Below are 16,888 nucleotides of genomic sequence, written 5' to 3'. Positions count from 1 at the left end.
TCTAGCAAGTAAATATATAAAAATAAGTGCAGCAGCATTTTAAAAAAAATTTTTTTTTTTTTGGAGGGGTCCGCAACACTGCAGGGGAACATTTTAACTAAAAGCAATCTCCACGTCTGTCCCAACACCACCTCTTCCCTGAAGGAAGGGAAAAAAGGCACTGACATTTTAAAATGCCACATGACCTTTTTATATTTTCTTCCAAGTTTTGGAACTCTAGCCCACTGACAAATTGAAAAGCAGCAGAAACTCATGTGCAAAGCTGCATTTCTCAGTGGTAAGAGGAGGAAGAACAATAAATAAACACCTTGCATGTCCTTTCAAAAATATCTTTATAGTTTATACCTCTAGTGTGTGGCACATCCTCTTGCCTCTTATACTAGTTTTGTCCTTTTCCATTTGGCAAAGACTTATTTCTCTCTTAAAGGCAAACCTCCTCCCCTATGGAAATAAGTAATCATTTTCAAAACAAGAGATTCAACTATTGTAAAGTCTCAGCTACTGAACTAGGTTCACGGATTTTCTTGGGGAGCGTGTGCAGGCAACTGATGAAAGCAAGTACAGCCTGCCCTGTTTCTGTAAGCCCTTAGCAGCTCTGGTCTTGTGAGTTAGAAGGGAATTAAACTGAATTGAGTTTGCAGTTTCAGTGCCCTGCCCCAGGAAGGGCGATGACTGGGAGCAGAGGGACAAGACAACACACAATGCCATCACCAGCAGTAACCAGAGTTTATTTTGCTCAAGACCTTGTCAGCTAAGGATTTGTTAAGAGTAATGCAGGAGGCATCCCACAGAAAGTGGGAGGAACATAAAAGGCAAAAACGATATTGACATATAAGCCTCAATACTGCACAAACAATTAATAGTTACACGGTGCTTTGCCTTGCCAAAGCATGTGTCTAGACACCAGCCTTGCTGACAACAGATTTCTAAGGCCTTGTCTACACTGGCCGCTTTACAGCACTGCAACTTTTGTCTCTCAGGGGGGTGAAAAAACACCCCCCTGAGCGCTGAAAGTTTCAGCGCTGTAACATAGTAGTATAGACAGTGCTACAGCACTGGTAGGTACTCCCCTGGTGGAGGTGGGGGTTTTTTATAGCTCCCAGAGCTGGTGCCGCGACGACACAGCCACGTTAAAGCACTGCCGCGACAGCTAGTGAAGACGTGCCCTAAGCATACAGTAGATTTTCATGCTTGCTCTGCAGCATCAATTTACCATGTGGTAGACCCCACAAAACTAAGGGCCAATTCTTACCCACTTCCTCCACCAGTTTTAAACGGACATCCAACTTCAAAAAGCCTCAAATTCCAAGGACAATCAGACAGGAAAGTTTTCACCGTTCCCTTTTAGCTTGTGTTCTCTAGAAAGAATTGTTAACAAGTGGAGGAGTAAATCTGAAGTAAACCCAGTGACAGAGTTTTAGGATCTTCCCCAGCGGAAGTTATCTAACCAGTTTGCACCTGCAGACCTCTCATTCATTATAGCACAGTCAATGCATCTAAGTTTAGGTCACTCCTTACCATTAGGGTACAAAAATGTTCTGAACAAAGGAGCTAGGTAAACTAATAGCCTTACCCCTGTGCAAAACCAAGTCTTACCTGAGACCCCACCATAATAATCAGGTTCTCTTAGCTCATTCATTAAGCAGAAGTTTAGTCTCAAAATGCATAACACATAAGCACACCTTGTCTCAATTGTTGGCCCCCACTGAGCAGAGAGAACAGCAAGCTCCTTGAGTGTCAGTTCCCATCCATTCCACAGAAAATGTGTGTGGAATACAAGAACAAAACTACTAGGGCAAGTTATGAATCACAAATGGGGTCTAGATGGGCATTAGCATGTGTGAAGCATTGACACAGGGGAGGAGGGATAGCTCAGTGGTTTGAGCATTGGCCTGCTAAACCCAGGGTTGTGAGCTCAACCCTTGAGGGGGGCCATTTAGGGATATGGGGCAAAAATTGGTTGGATGATTTAATTGGGGATTGGTCCTGCTTTGAGCAGGAGGTTAGACTAGATGATCTCCTGAGGTCCCTTCCAACCCTGATATTCTATGACGCTAAAGCCTGGTACAGTTCAACAAAAAGGCAGAGGTCTCTGCCTCAAGGACCATACAGTCTAATAAATCAAGATACACAGAGGACCCCAGAACATGTTTTTAAATAAATCAAGGTGGAGTTCGCACTATAACTTCCAGGGGCTTACAACTAGCTCTGTGTGCTAAGACTAGTTACTCCTAACTAACTCTATCAAGCGTCTTACAACTACAATACCCACCTGCTGAAGTGAAGAAACAGATTGACAGAGCCAGAAGAGTTCCCAGAAGTCACTTACTACAGGACAGGCCCAACAAAGAAAGCAACAGAACGCCACTAGCCATCACCTTCAGCCCCCAACTAAAACCTCTCCAGCGCATCATCAAGGATCTACAACCTATCCTGAAGGACAATCCCTCACTCTCACAGATCTTGGGAGACAGGCCAGTCCTTGCTTACAGACAGCCCCTCAACCTGAAGCAAATACTCACCAGCAACCACACAACAAAAACACTCACCCAGGAACCTATCCTTGAAACACAACCTGCTGCCAACTCTGTCCACATATCTACTCAGGGGACACCATCATAGGACCCAATCACATCAGCCACACTATCAGAGGCTCGTTTACCTGCACATCCACTAATGTGATATATGCCATCATGTGCCAGCAATGCCCCTCTGCCATGTACGTTGGCCAAACCAGACAGTCTCTACGTAAAAGAATAAATGGACACAAATCAGACGTCAAGAATTATAACATTCAAAAACCAGTCAGAGAACACTTCAATCTCCCTGGTCACGCGATTACACACCTAAAAGTGACAATACTACAACAAAAAAACTTCAAAAACAGACTCCAGTGAGAAACTGCTGAATTGGAATTAATTTGCAAACTGGACACCATTAAATTAGGCTTGAATAAAGACTGGGAGTGGATGTGTCATTACACAAAGTAAAACTATTTCCCCTTGCTTATTTTTTCCTCCTACTGTTACTCACTCCTTCTTGTCAACTGTTGGAAATGGGCCATCCTGATTATCACTACAAAAGCTTTTTTCTCCTGCTGATAATAGCTCACCTTAACTGATCACTCTCGTATTTTCCACTGAATGCATCCAATGAAGTGAGCTGTAGCTCACGAAAGCTTATGCTCAAATAAATTTGTTAGTCTCTAAGGTGCCACAAGTACTCCTTTTCTTTTCTCGTTATAGTGGGTATGGCAACACCCATTTTTTCATGTTCTCTGTGTGTGTGTATCTCTCTCTTCTTACTGTATTTTCCACTGCATGCATCCGATGAAGTGGGTTTTAGCCCATGAAAGCTTATGCTCAAATAAATTTGTTAGTATCTAAGATGCCACAAGTACTCCTCATTCTTTTAATTCTACATATAGAATCATAGAATATCAGGGTTGGAAGGGACCTCAGGAGGTCATCTAGTCCAACCCCCTGCTCAAAGCAGGACCAATCCCCAATTTTTGCCCCAGATCCCAAATGGCCGCCTCAAGGACTGAACTCACAACCCTGGGTTTAGCAGGCCAATGCTCAAACCACTGAGCTATCCCTCCCCCCTAAGTGATTAGTTCTACTGACTTCAATGGGATGACTCACATACATAAAGTGATGCACACATTTACATCTTTGCAGGATTGGGGCTTAGAATACCCACCTTGCATATACATAACTTACTTCCCTACCAGTGAAAGGCAGCCGCTATTCAACAGCGTATCCCACAGCAGTCTTAACTGGGGAGGTAAAGAATACCTCTTCCCTCTGCAGTGCCCATGGATGTTTTTGTCGGGCAAAATACAATTGCAAAAATTGGAACCTGTTGAAGATATCCTGGGGATAACAGCCTTACTTTAAAAAGTGATGTGGAACCAATTAGCTTCAAGTAGTCATGGCCCTGAGTTTACATTGCAGCCAAATGATAGCAGTTCCAGGAGCAGTACAGTGAGTCCTCACACTGTGCTGGGACATCTGAGTCAGTACTGATTCAGAAGGAAGAACGCCACTGAATCCCAAATACTTCCCTCTGCATGTAGGTTTTCCTAAGAATTCTCCCACACGAATAGTAGCCAGGCCTGCCCTCTGCTTAGATGGCAGCTCAAGGTGGCATAGATGCACACAGGGTAATTTTGTTTTTCATAGTAGCTGTGAATACGAAATGAGTCAGTGTTACTATAAAAACTGTAGGTTGATTCATTCTGATTTCTACACAGGAACAGCATGTGTGAGGTTTACACAAAGCAGGGCAAACACTTCTAAACATAGTACCTGTTTCATATCGGTGACAGATCAGAAAAATAGAATGGTGAAGTGTCCGTAAAGAATTTTAGCTCACAATGAAACAAAGAAAAGCATTAAAGCAAAGACCCCCCCCCCCAAATTTGTGGCAGTTACCACATTACACTGAATTTCCTCTTTCCTGCTTTTCGAGAATCATTACAATGCTAAATACCCTTAGCACTGAGTGCAGCCTGTTATTTAAAGCCTCTGTTACATTTCCATGGAACATGGGGGAGGGAGAGCATTGTAACAAGGGGATTTTGGTCTTGATGAATTATTCACGTCCATTTTCTTACACTGATTCCAGCTCAGATGACTGTTCCTTCTGTATCAATGTGATTGAGGTTGTTTTAAATAGTTCTACCTCAGATTAACAAGCAGCCCAAACTAGCATTCTCCTACTTGGAAATAATTTTAAAAAGGGGGAAATTTCAAAAGGCGATCCTAGATTTACGTCTTGATAAAAACAGTATAACTACATACTGCACGTGCTTCAGGGGGACATGATTTCACACGAATACTCGTGCAATTAGAAATGTACTTAAAATCAAATTAACACTCATGTGAAGAAGGAACAAACTCACCTTTCCAATGGGCATGGAAACTCTGTTCCAAGAGGCTTTATTGACACACATCTCAATTGTTAACATCTCCAAAATCATTAAAGGTATCAAGTACACGTACTCAAAAGGCTAGGTGAGGTGGTAGAAAGATATTGATGGGAACCAGCTATACTAGTTTAAAGAACAGGAGTACTTGTGGCACCTTAGAGACTAACAAATTTATAAGAGCATAAGCTTTCATGGGCTACAGCCCACTTCATCGGATGCATAGAATGGAACATATAGTCAGAAGATATATATATATATATATATATATATACACACACACATACAGAGAAGGTGGAAGTTGCCATACAAACTGTAAGAGGCTAATTGATTAAGATGAGCTATTATCAGCAGGAGAAAAAAACTTTTGCAGTGATAATCAAGATGGCCCATTTAGACAGTTGACAAGAAGGTGTGAGGGTACTTAACATGGGGAAATAGATTCAATATGTGTAATAACCCAGCCACTCTGCACTGATGGCAAGTAAATGTCTGCTTAAATGATACTCCTGACAAGGCACAAATGGCCCATTTGCTATTAACAACGGATAGTCCCTGAGCCAGCAATTGGCTCAGCATGGGAGGTCCTTGGTATTGACACAATGGGGCTCTGCATCGGTACAAGGTGCCAGCAGGGGATTTGGTAACTTACTCTTCTGACACTGGACCAAGACACCTCAGCTCATTAAATACAACTACATGAAAAAGTGTCCAAGATGTATTGTTTATAACTAGTTTTATACTCAAAATATGCTGCAAAAACAATTAGTGGAGCACTATGGAAGATCCCTACCAATACCCACATGCTGAATGGAGTTTGAGAAGGAAATCTAGACACTAGACCAAGTAACAAAAACCTAAACCTTAAATGCTGTTTGTCCAGTTTGAACATCCTTGTTTGTCAAAATTTAAACTGACAAGAGGTTCAAAGCCCTCTTCACAGAAACTTAGATGCTGACTGATTCTTACAAAAAAAATCAAGAGAGCAGAATTAACTTCATAGGGCCATTTGTTTAAATTTTGCTTTCACACACACGCACAGTCAATTTATTTGGGTGTTAACCAGGCACTTCACTTTTTTTAAAATAAAAATGTCTCTCAGAGACTACTACGAATTGGCCTCCTGCTCCCGCTGCAGTACATCATACTGCATGTAAAGAGGCAACATGAAAAGAAAGCACCTGATGCACGTGCGCGCACATACACACATACACACACACAAAAGTGCTTTGTTAGTTTGCAGCAGCATTTGGAGTACGTGTAGGACGCTGTTCAAAACAATCAGATTGTAATCAGGAAAATGGCTTATATCCCAATTGCAACTTTGACCCACTGAAGTTCATTCAGAACGCTGCTGCAAAGACCATGTTCCTATCCTGTCACCTTGACCACACCATGCCACTCTTTGCATCCCTCCACTAGCAAACCTATGTTGTCCACTTATTCACTTTTCAAACAAGCAAAGCATACTTTCGCCCAGGCCACCCTTCACACTTCGGAGGAGCTCCCCATAAACATCCATATGTTTATCCTGCTTTAAACTTTCCTTTGATGTGATGCCTACAAAAAACTTGACAAAGGTTTGGCTATTGGTGTGGAGACCAAGGCCCACCATGCTGATTAATATTGTCTCACTGTTTCCTTGCAAATCCCCATTCCCTCCGACCACTGTCCGTATCCATCCGTTGTCTAATTTAATACTTGGATGGTAAGCATTTGGGGCAGGGATAGTCTTTTTGCTCTGTGTTTATACAGCAGGTAGTACAACAGGGTCCAGGCCCATGACAGTTGCTCCTAGGTGCTACTGTCATATAAATAAAATAACAGAAATTGAACTGACCTCCTATAACACTTGGATTACACAGAAAAGATTTGATTTGTGTAGGGTTTTGGCTGGATAAGGGCGAAACATCAAATCAGTTGCAATGTGCAGCCCTAAAGACTTCTGGTTAGAGGGTTTTTGGAGAGGGCTGAGGGTAGGCTTCCCCAAACTGTGAAGGGGTGGACAGGAGTCTCTGTAAGTGCCTGGCTGGCTGAGTTCCCGTTGCAATGGTGTCCCTAGCTTCTGTTTGCCAGAAGCTGGGAATGGGGGACAGGGAACGGATCACTTGATAATAACCTGTTCTGTTCATTCCCTCTGGGGCACCTGGCATTGGCCACTGTCGGAAGACGGGATACTGGGCTAGACAGACCTTTGGTCTCACCCAGTAATGCTGCTAGGATTTTATTTACTGTGTTGTGAACTCTGTGAGGGCACCCACAGCCTTGGATAGGTGTTTTTATTATCTTCATCTAAATGAATAAAAGTAGGGAGTATATGAAAAATAAAATGGGGGGATAACTGGGAACACAAGACAGGCTGTCTATAACTAAGGTTTCTAGTTTGCAGTGTGTAATTGTGTAAGTCAATGATTTGGTTTTAGTAACATTAGCTTAGCTCTTAGTGTGCTTAGATAGTGCTCTTCTGAGAACTACTGAAAAAAATTGGGACCTGTCCAATAGCCAATGCCTCTGGAGCTCAATCCTCCAAAGCACTGAACACCCTCACTTCCCAGAGACTACAGTCAATCAAGGGCATTCAGCATCTAAGAGAGCTCAGCACCACAAGAGATTGGAACATGTGATGGGGTATACAGACCCCACACTGACCAAGAAGGGGTTAATGAGAGCCTGTGGCCCCAATCAGCCCCACCCCATTGCACCTGTGCAAGGTATCAAGCCTGGAGGGAGGAGCTAAAAAAGGAAATGCCCAGCTCACTCTGGTGGCTGAGTAGGACAGAGAACAGACCTCTTGAGCTAGCCTTATGAAGGAAGGAAGGCAGGGCTAGGGCTAGGGCCTAATCAAAGACTGCTGAAAGGAAGTGCCTAATTGGAGCCTCCCAGATATCAGACCTTCCCTAGGGCAGGTAGGTCTTATGCAGGACCTTTTGTTCCTCATAACTAGTTGGGCTCCCCTTTGTTCTGAGACCTGCAGAAATGTCTGCCTGCGAAGAGCCTGGTAGACAGGTTTGCTGTGCAAGCCCTGGTAGGAAGCAGAGCAGTGCAGCAGAGGGCCTGAATGAACAGACCTTACAGGGTCCCTGGTGGGAACCCAGAGTAGAATACAGGTTTGGGTTCCCCTAGTGGCCCACCTAAGGTAGTGGTGTGAAGACACTACAGCAGGAGTCGGCAACCTTTCAGAAGTGGTGTGCTGAGTCTTCATTTATTTGCTCTAATTTAAGGCTTCGTGTGCCAGTATTACATTAATGTTTTTAGAAAGTCTTTCTCTATAAGTCTATAATATATAGCTATTGTTGTATGTAAAGTAAATAAGGTTTTTAAAAATGTTTAAGAAGCTTCATTTAAAATTAAATTAAAATACAAAGTTTCCCCCAGACTGCTGGCTGGGACCCAGGCAGAGAGAGTGCCACTGAAAATCGGCACACATGCCATAGGTTGCCTACCCCTGCACTAGAGCCACTGGCTGGAAGGCCCATAAAGGCCAAAGTTGGGCTGAGGATCTGGTGCAATGATGCCAAGCTATTGTTTTTGCTAAAAGGGGTAGGACTAAAAGTGACCTGGCTGGAGGTCCAGGTGACTGGAAGCCACAGAGTACTGCAGGGCCAAAGTGGCTGTCTAAAGTGGGTACCAAAGGAGGAGGAGAGCTGCCACACCCAACCATGAGGGAATGCACCTGTGGAGAGTATGCTTTGCTGCAGACCCGTAGTGAGCACAGGAGCTTTTTAGGGCCCAGTAGCCCTTTTGCAGGTATTGCATGCATGCATATGTACACATACACAGATTAGAGACCAACATTTTGCAAATCCAGCAAAAAAAAACCCACCTAACTTATGAGGGGGAAAAATCCCACCTATATTCTGTGAATTAACAAGTGATATCATAATTATGCATTAAAAAATTATATTTAGAGCTAGTCCCTTTCAAACTGTGTGTATGGTGCCACTCAACCCTAAAAACACTGATAACGCTTCACAGCTGGAGCAATGAAGATGACCAATTACCTCCTGGGGGGGGGGGGGGGGGGAGAATCTGTCAACAGCCTTAAAAATTATTTTAAAACCTCTGAATTATGGGGCTGCAGTTCCATCAAAATGGTTCACGAAAACCTTACACGATTCTGGACCAAGTTACAGACTCGCATTTCAGTTGCTTCTTTGTACTATATAAACAAATGCAAAAATACTATGTTCAGGAAACTTTAATGTTATCCAATTAGAATAAAAAGCCTGCAATGAGAGTTGAGGTTCCTATAGCATTAGCAATTCACTTACATTGCACATGCTGTATATTTGATATAAAAATTATTAGCGTTATATAGTATGCATACCAGCAAACAGTATTAAACAATATGCTTGACAAGGAAAACAGTAGAAGAAAATGCTACGTAGTCAGTTTCCCATTCAAGCATTAGCACAATGTTGGGATTGCAAACACAGAGGATTGTTTTATTCAAAGCACTTTCTACTGGAGAGGATTTTAAAAGTTTCCTGGAAGTATTTCTATTGGTCTTAAAGTGTTACAGAGCAGAATATGTATGTGGCTGTCTATAACGTGACTCTGGGTGTCCCTCTAACAGTCTGAAATCAGCTGTGAGTAGACTGAGCCCTTGTATCTAATGGAGCAAGTCAATCAGGGACTGACCTGAGTATTCCTCAACCAGAAAGAAAAGGGCTAAGAGAGATGGGGGATGTACTTACTTCCCAGTCAGAGCCGCCTCCTTTAAGTGACTTCTGCCCTCTAGTCTCAGTGAATTTTCTAATGCTCATTACTTAAATCAAAACTATCGTCCCTCAGACACTGCTCTATATTAAGGACTATTTATATGCCAAGTTCCACCAGTTAAACTTCAGCCATCTCAGATGTAGCCCTGTCCAAAAATATATGATTAGAACTTCTTAAAATTCTCCTCTCCCCCCCCCCCCCCCCCACTCTCCACTCAAAGGTAGCTGGAAGGCTTTTCCCCAAATTTTCCCCAAAACATTCATCTTTGCAGAGAGCTCAAACATGGAAAAATTTTATCCCCACAGATGAAACTTTTGGGAAGTTATGAGTGCAACTACGTGGATGAAGCAATAATGGAAACATTTGCAACCTTAACACTATCGAGTGCTTTCAAGCAAATGCTAAAATACATAAGAGGCCTGTATATAGCTTGTGGGATATTGTTTAACAACAATAAGGCAAGTAAGAGACATTGGGAAAGCATAATACGTACATCAAAAGGTACTTTGAGGAATGTAAACAGTTTCTAAAATTACACTTAAGAATTTTGGTGGAACATAGGGAGGAGGGCAGCAAGTCAAGTGACCAGGAATACATTTAAGGAGGGAGATCAACAGATAATATGCAGCTCAAAGCCGAGAGGAGAGCAAAGAAGCCAAGGTTTTGTGTGTGTGTGTGTATATATATATAATATATGCTAGATGAAAACAAACCAAAACTATAATTACTCCTTGAGGAACTGGTGACAAACAAGCCACTGTAGCTTTACTCTCATTTTGTCATCACTAGCCCCTCTCAAGTCACTGCCTTATGTATAATCAAGCTACATCACATGATGATCAGATGATGATGATGATCAAATAAAGGTGAGAGATGTCTTTTGTTTTTTTGGTTAAATGAAAAAACAGGTTATTTTGGGGAAAATGCTAACATACCCACCCAGACCACCCCTCAGCCTGGCAAAAGAAGAATATACTGCAGGCCTTACACCTGGCCAAAGGAAAGCTCTGTCAGACCAGCAGGGGAAGCTGAACGGCCCCCAGGGACGGCCCAGCCATCAGCCCTTACAACTACTGCTAGCCCAAGCAGCCCATGATGGCACACTGTGGGAGCAAGAGAAGGAAGATAATATTACAGACATATTAAGGTCCTGCTCCTGCACCCTTATTCTCATGAATAGTCCCTTGGTGATATTTCACATGCAGAAGGGTTGCAAAATCCGATCCTAAAGATGGGGGTGGTGGGGAAAGGGGTTAAGGGAAAAATACACAGAGGTGGAAAACAAAGGCTAAGTGAAATGCTGGAGGAAATTGAGTTTCCAAAAAAAACAAAACCACCCACCATAAAAACCATAAGTTTGTGTGTATGATTTTGAACAGCTGAAAAATTAGAATGACAGTAAGAAACATCATTCCATCTCCTGCCTGCTGCTTGCATAAGTTCCACAGACTCTGCATAGCTGTTTGTTTCCATATCCACCAGGCTGCATCTAAACTTTAAAGCAAGAATCTACGGTCCCAGTTGTATTGGAATGGGAAATAATAGCCTGATGCCCAGAGAAAGGGGACGACATCCCTAGCTCTCATTGAATATAGCAGGAGTTACAGGGTGTTCATGACCTCTCAGGATCTGGCCTCCAGTTTGCAAATGATGTAACCTGTGCAGCTGAGGCTAAGAACTGGAGAGGTACATGCTGATTTATTTTTGCCACAGAGTAAACAGTGCTGAAACAAGAATGCAATAGCAACACCCACTTTGCTCCTACCCACAGAGGGGATCAGGATCCCAAGGCAGCATGGGTGTCAATATATCCGTATAATGATAAAGTGGCACAACATGCATTTAGAACAGACTGAAAGTCTCTGTCTTCCCCTCCTGAGCTACACATCAAATGTTGCACAATAGATCCATGTCACAGATCCAACCTAGTTAATATAGTTATCATTAAATTGCAGTTCTCTTCTATGGTAAATACAGTGTTATCTTTAATTCCTTTGCTTCTGTCAGTGGTGGCTCTGAATTTTTCCTCCTCCATGTCTTTTTAAAAACAAATTAATTGTGACTAAGATGTTCCAGCTAGTGAGGTAAACTTTTGGCTCCTTTATATCCATGGAGAATAGCCCATCAAAGTTTCTTAGGACACTATGATCTTTGGTTTGGGATTGTGTGGAAATAGGAGGTGGTCAGGGAGAAAGTTTACTTGGTGTTGTAACAACCCTGAACTACGGCAATAATCCTGCAGTGGCAGAAATGGGAGAGAAAGAGGAGCTAAAACACAGACATCTTTTTTCCAGCTGGGATTAGAAATGGAAAACCTCACTGTAAAGAGCTTGTTGAAAAACTTCAAGCAAACTACACAACAGCCCCTCCCATGCTCAGAACTGCAGTGTGTGTTTTAAAAGGCCAGCGTAAATCTGTGCAGTCACTTCTCAGAAATGTTAACCAGCCAAAGAAAAGTGATGCAAGACCCCAGCCCTCCACACTTTCCGTCCAGGCTCCACACCTGATTTACTCAAATGCATTGGATGCCCAGTATCCTCTACAGCCAGCTGCCTGGTGGGAGGAGGCTTGAAGCCCCCAGCAACTCACTAGACACACACTACAAATGTGACTAACTCAGAGGACCCAATTACGAGTTGGCTCCAGTTGGTAGCACAGACAGGACTTTAACCTAATAATCCCGGGGATTAGATTGGCTAGGAAACAACATTCCAAGAAAGAAATGGTCCTGTGGTTAGGGCTCAGCAGGGAAGATCTGGGTTCTTCTAATCCTGTCTCTGCCACAGATTTCTTGTGTGACCATGGGCAAGTTACTTTGGGCCAGATTTCTAAAGGTATATAGATATCTAAAGATGGATTTGTAGGGGAGTTGTAGGCTTCTGAAAATCTCACTAGAAGACTGCTTGTATCTTTAGACACCAAAATACCTCTGAAAATCTGCCTCAGCACCTCCGTTTTCCTACCTGAAAAAGGAGGATAACATCTCTCTCTCACAAAGAGGTGTTCCAAGGCTAATTGCGTGGGATCACAGCAGCATCAAAGAGTCTACACCTCAATAACCCCATCCACGCTACAAACTGTATGCCATGACCAGATCAGGGATAGCTATAATTTGCTCCCTAGCCCTGGTTCTATTTGTAGGTCCTGAAGCAATCTAGAAGTAGACACAAATGGACACTGGGGAAAAAACACAACCTCAAAACAACTCAGCTGCCCAGAGTGCTGGGAAGGGCTAAGGTAGAAGTACCATGGATGTATTTTGTTAATAGACTGGCATTTTCATTTAGTCAATCATCTGATTAAAGCCAGCACCAGTTTACAAAACTGATGTTCTGGACTGATGCTAGGCTGAGACAGGCAGGGGTGAAGGAAGAACACTGCATGGATACACCACAGCCCACTACACCCCTATGCCAGCCCTGTTCCCAACCTTACCAGTATCATGCTGCACGCTGCTCTTCCCCAACACACACACATGCCAGCCCCTACCCCCACCCCCTTCTTGGGCCTCAGCCATGCAAATCGCCTGCCAATGTCAAGCAAATACACACTTGTTTGTAAACATCCAAAGCCTCTTTTATTCCTCTCCACCCCCGCACTTTCACCATCCCCTTCCGGGAGCTAGACCACAGCAGGGGGGAGCAGCACGGAGGTGCCCGGGCAGCCCCCAGGAGATCATCTGGGCACGCTTCCCTTCCCCCAAGTGCCTGGGGCTCTCCACGGAGGATGGGAACTCCTACTGAAAGGAGAGTGAAAGAAAAGGGAGGGAGCGAGCAAAGGCAGGAAAGCTAAGACGGTTGGTGGCAAAGAGGGGAGTAGCCAGGGGACGGTCAGCTGGGGAAAAGATTGGGCGGGGGGGTGAGCAAAAAGCAGGCGCAGAAGGGACGGGGCAGTCCCCAGGCCAGGTGATGGGGGGGGGCAGGTGAGAGATGAGATGGGGGCAGGAGCTGGGGTAGGGGTGTGACGAAGGCAATAGCCAGGGATGGGGGCAGGAGGAGCCGTGAGGAGGGTAGGGGAAGGGGGGGGGCAGGAGCCGGGCGGTGGAGGGGCCAGGGGATGGGGTGAATCGGAGGGCAGGAGCCGGGAAGGAGGGTGGGTCGGGTGGCGGTGGGGCAGGAGCCGGGCGGTGGATCAGGGGGCAGGGTGGGAGGGTGGATCAGGGGGCAGGGTGGGAGGGTGGATCGGGGGGCAGGAGCCGGGAAGGAGGGCAGAGGGGTGGGGTGGATCGGGGGGCAGGAGCCGGGAAGGAGGGCAGAGGGGTGGATCGGGGGGCAGGAGCCGGGAAGGAGGGCAGAGGGGTGGGGTGGATCGGGGGGCAGGAGCCGGGAAGGAGGGCAGAGGGGTGGATCGGGGGGCAGGAGCCGGGAAGGAGGGCAGAGGGGTGGGGTGGATCGGGGGGCAGGAGCCGGGAAGGAGGGCAGAGGGGTGGGGTGGATCGGGGGGCAGGAGCCGGGAAGGAGGGCAGAGGGGTGGGGTGGATCGGGGGGCAGGAGCCGGGAAGGAGGGCAGAGGGGTGGGGTGGATCGGGGGGCAGGAGCCGGGAAGGAGGGCAGAGGGGTGGGGTGGATCGGGGGGCAGGAGCCGGGAAGGAGGGCAGAAGGGTGGGGTGGATCGGGGGGCAGGAGCCGGGAAGGAGGGCAGAAGGGTGGGGTGGATCGGGGGGCAGGAGCCGGGAAGGAGGGCAGAGGGGTGGGGTGGATCGGGGGGCAGGAGCCGGGAAGGAGGGCAGAGAGGTGGGGTGGATCGGGGCGCAGGAGCCGGGAAGGACGGCAGAGGGGTGGGGTGGATCGGGGGGCAGGAGCCGGGAAGGAGGGCAGAGGGGTGGGGTGGATCGGGGGCGCAGGAGCCGGGAAGGAGGGCAGAGGGGTGGGGTGGATCGGGGGCGCAGGAGCCGGGAAGGAGGGCAGAGGGGTGGGGTGGATCGGGGGGCAGGAGCCGGGAAGGAGGGCAGAGAGGTGGGGTGGATCGGGGGCGCAGGAGCCGGGAAGGACGGCAGAGGGGTGGGGTGGATCGGGGGGCAGGAGCCGGGAAGGAGGGCAGAGGGGTGGGGTGGATCGGGGGCGCAGGAGCCGGGAAGGAGGGCAGAGGGGTGGGGTGGATCGGGGGGCAGGAGCCGGGAAGGTGGGCAGGATGGATGGGGGGCAGGAGCAGGGGACCCCCGGTGGCCCCGCCCCAGTGCAGACGGGCCGAGCCGCTCGGGACTCACCTCCGGCGGCTCCCCTGCCCGGCTGGCTCGGTGCGAGTGGCAGCAGCGGGCAGCGCTCCCGGCGGCGGAGGCCCGGGCTGTGCCCGCGGGGCGGGCGGGGGCGGACGGGACACCCAGCGGAGCTGCCGGGCGGACGCTCCAGCACCAGTCTAAGCGGGGGAGGAGGATAGGGGGCGGGCCCAGCAACATCAATATGCACGGAGGACGGGGGGTTTACTCGGGCGGGCGGAGAAGCGCGGGGCGGGCGGGCGCAACACACACGAGGATCAGCAAGAATGAGTAACATTCGGCGGTGAAGGGTGACGTAATCGAATCGGAGTCGGTCCTGCCTCGAGCGCATGCGCCGTGTGCAGCTCCTGTGGCGTCGGGGCAGGGTCCCTACATCTCTGGGGGGTTTTTTACGTGCCCCCCCCTTCTTCCCCCGCTCCCTGCCCTTCTCCTTCCCCATTTTCTTCTCCCCTCCACTGCCCCCTTCCCTCTCCCCCACTCCTCCCAGCGCAGCGCCCCACAGGGCGTGGGGTGAGCCCTGCTCCCTGCAGCGCCCCACAGGCACTGCCCCTGCACCCGCCGCTGTGAGGGCCGGCGGCGACGAGCGGCGCCCAGGGAGAGCCGAGGGCCACTTCTTGCTCCGCCTCCTCGTGCCCTGCTGGGGCTGGAGTGGGGCCCTGGACTTCATTGGGGCGTCTTGTGTAAGGTGAAGGACTTGGCCCTAGCGCCGGCACAGCTCCAAAAAGTACAGCAGGGCCCAACCCCCACATAAAGGCCCCGACCGCGCAGAGAGAACGGGGACCCGTGGGCGTCCCCAGGGTGGGGGCGGTATAAGAACCTGCCTGAAGAACAGGGTCCTCCTGGTGCTGCCGAGCGTTGCAGCTGGGCAAGGCAGCAGGACGCTGCACAGGTGTCATGGTATCCGTGGGCATAACCCTGTGCAGGGTGGGGCAGTGGGCTCTACCTGCCCATTCTATGGTCTGCTTTGTAAGATTAAAATCATCTCACGGACCCTCCTTCCCCCCATCCACCCAACTGTGTGGTTGTCAAATTATGTTCTGCAAATCACCAGAATGAACTCTACAGCCTGCTGGTTACCTATGGACTTGAACTTAAGACCCACTCAGCTAATGGCCTGATCCTGCAAACACCCACATGAGAGGTCCCGCTATCGGACTATAAGAGTGAGTAAAATTTCTTACATGCATAATTGTGTGCATGATCAGGGCCTCTTGGGATCCCTTCCATCCTGAAATGCGACTAACTCACTGGAACAATATAACATGCTTTTAACTACTGAATATATCTTTTATTTGGCACCCTACCATAAGCCCTACCCCACTTCAGACCAAAATAACATACCTTGCTTCATGTATGTGAGTGTGTCTCAAACAAAAATGATACCAATGGACTTTCTGCACCTACGCTGTTCCATTTCAGGGTGGCTTTCCAGCAGGATCTGTTTAGCATTCACCTGACTATACAGGTGGAGAGTTTATTTCTATAGCACCCTAACGTGCAAGGGGTTAACAGAAATATAAAAGTGCAAGTCCCTGTCCTGAAAAGCAGAGCATCTTAAGCCCTGATCCGGCTTCCCTTGAAATCAATAGCATTGACCTCGGTGAAGCAGGGTCAGGCCCCAACCAAGACAATTTACAGACACAGGGGAATGGGGAAAGGGTTACAATACTTGCTCAAAATTATATTTGATTCCACATCTAATTCCCACTTTTTATTGGTTCCTAGCTCCACATCAAACTGTTTTTTAATCCTAGCTTCTTGTTCTGGAGTGGGGGAAAATGTTAACCCCTGCTTCTTTCCTATTTTATTGTATTTTATTTTTAAATATACATTTGTTAACAGCTCAGTCACTGGGAGGTTCAAACACAGATCACTTTCAGGAGAGAATCCTGAATCTGTAAAAACTCCAAGATGAGGACTATATTAGCTCTTCATTGTCTGTACAATGCTGTGTGCACCCTACTGCTTTTGAAATAATTGTAGAACCTGAGCCTGCATTCGGATCTGTGTGGGTGACCCCT

General features: G+C 47.2%; 2 protein-coding genes across 3 annotated transcripts in view; one reads left to right on the top strand and one right to left on the bottom strand.

Annotated features, from left to right (window-relative positions):
• The window catches only part of ZHX3 (zinc fingers and homeoboxes 3), a 64,810-nt gene extending 49,243 nt beyond the window's left edge, over window positions 1-15,567 (bottom strand). The window contains exon 1 of one of the 2 annotated variants that reach the window (XM_037877227.2): window positions 14,859-15,567. The gene's annotated coding sequence lies outside the window, so the exon portion shown is untranslated. Of the gene's footprint in view, window positions 1-2,662; window positions 2,745-14,858 lie in introns of those variants that run through there. The other variant, XM_043527415.1, reaches the window with a different exon arrangement.
• Window positions 15,568-15,647: 80 nt separating this feature from the next.
• The window catches only part of LPIN3 (lipin 3), a 48,609-nt gene continuing 47,368 nt past the window's right edge, over window positions 15,648-16,888 (top strand). The window contains exons 1-2 of the mRNA XM_043527418.1: window positions 15,648-15,791; window positions 15,919-16,030. The gene's annotated coding sequence lies outside the window, so the exon portion shown is untranslated. The remainder of the gene's footprint in view (window positions 15,792-15,918; window positions 16,031-16,888) is intronic.

Source organism: Chelonia mydas, chromosome 13, assembly GCF_015237465.2.
Source record: "Chelonia mydas isolate rCheMyd1 chromosome 13, rCheMyd1.pri.v2, whole genome shotgun sequence".
NCBI classification, from domain to species: Eukaryota; Metazoa; Chordata; order Testudines; family Cheloniidae; genus Chelonia; species Chelonia mydas.
This window is presented reverse-complemented; position numbering and strand designations above follow the sequence as displayed.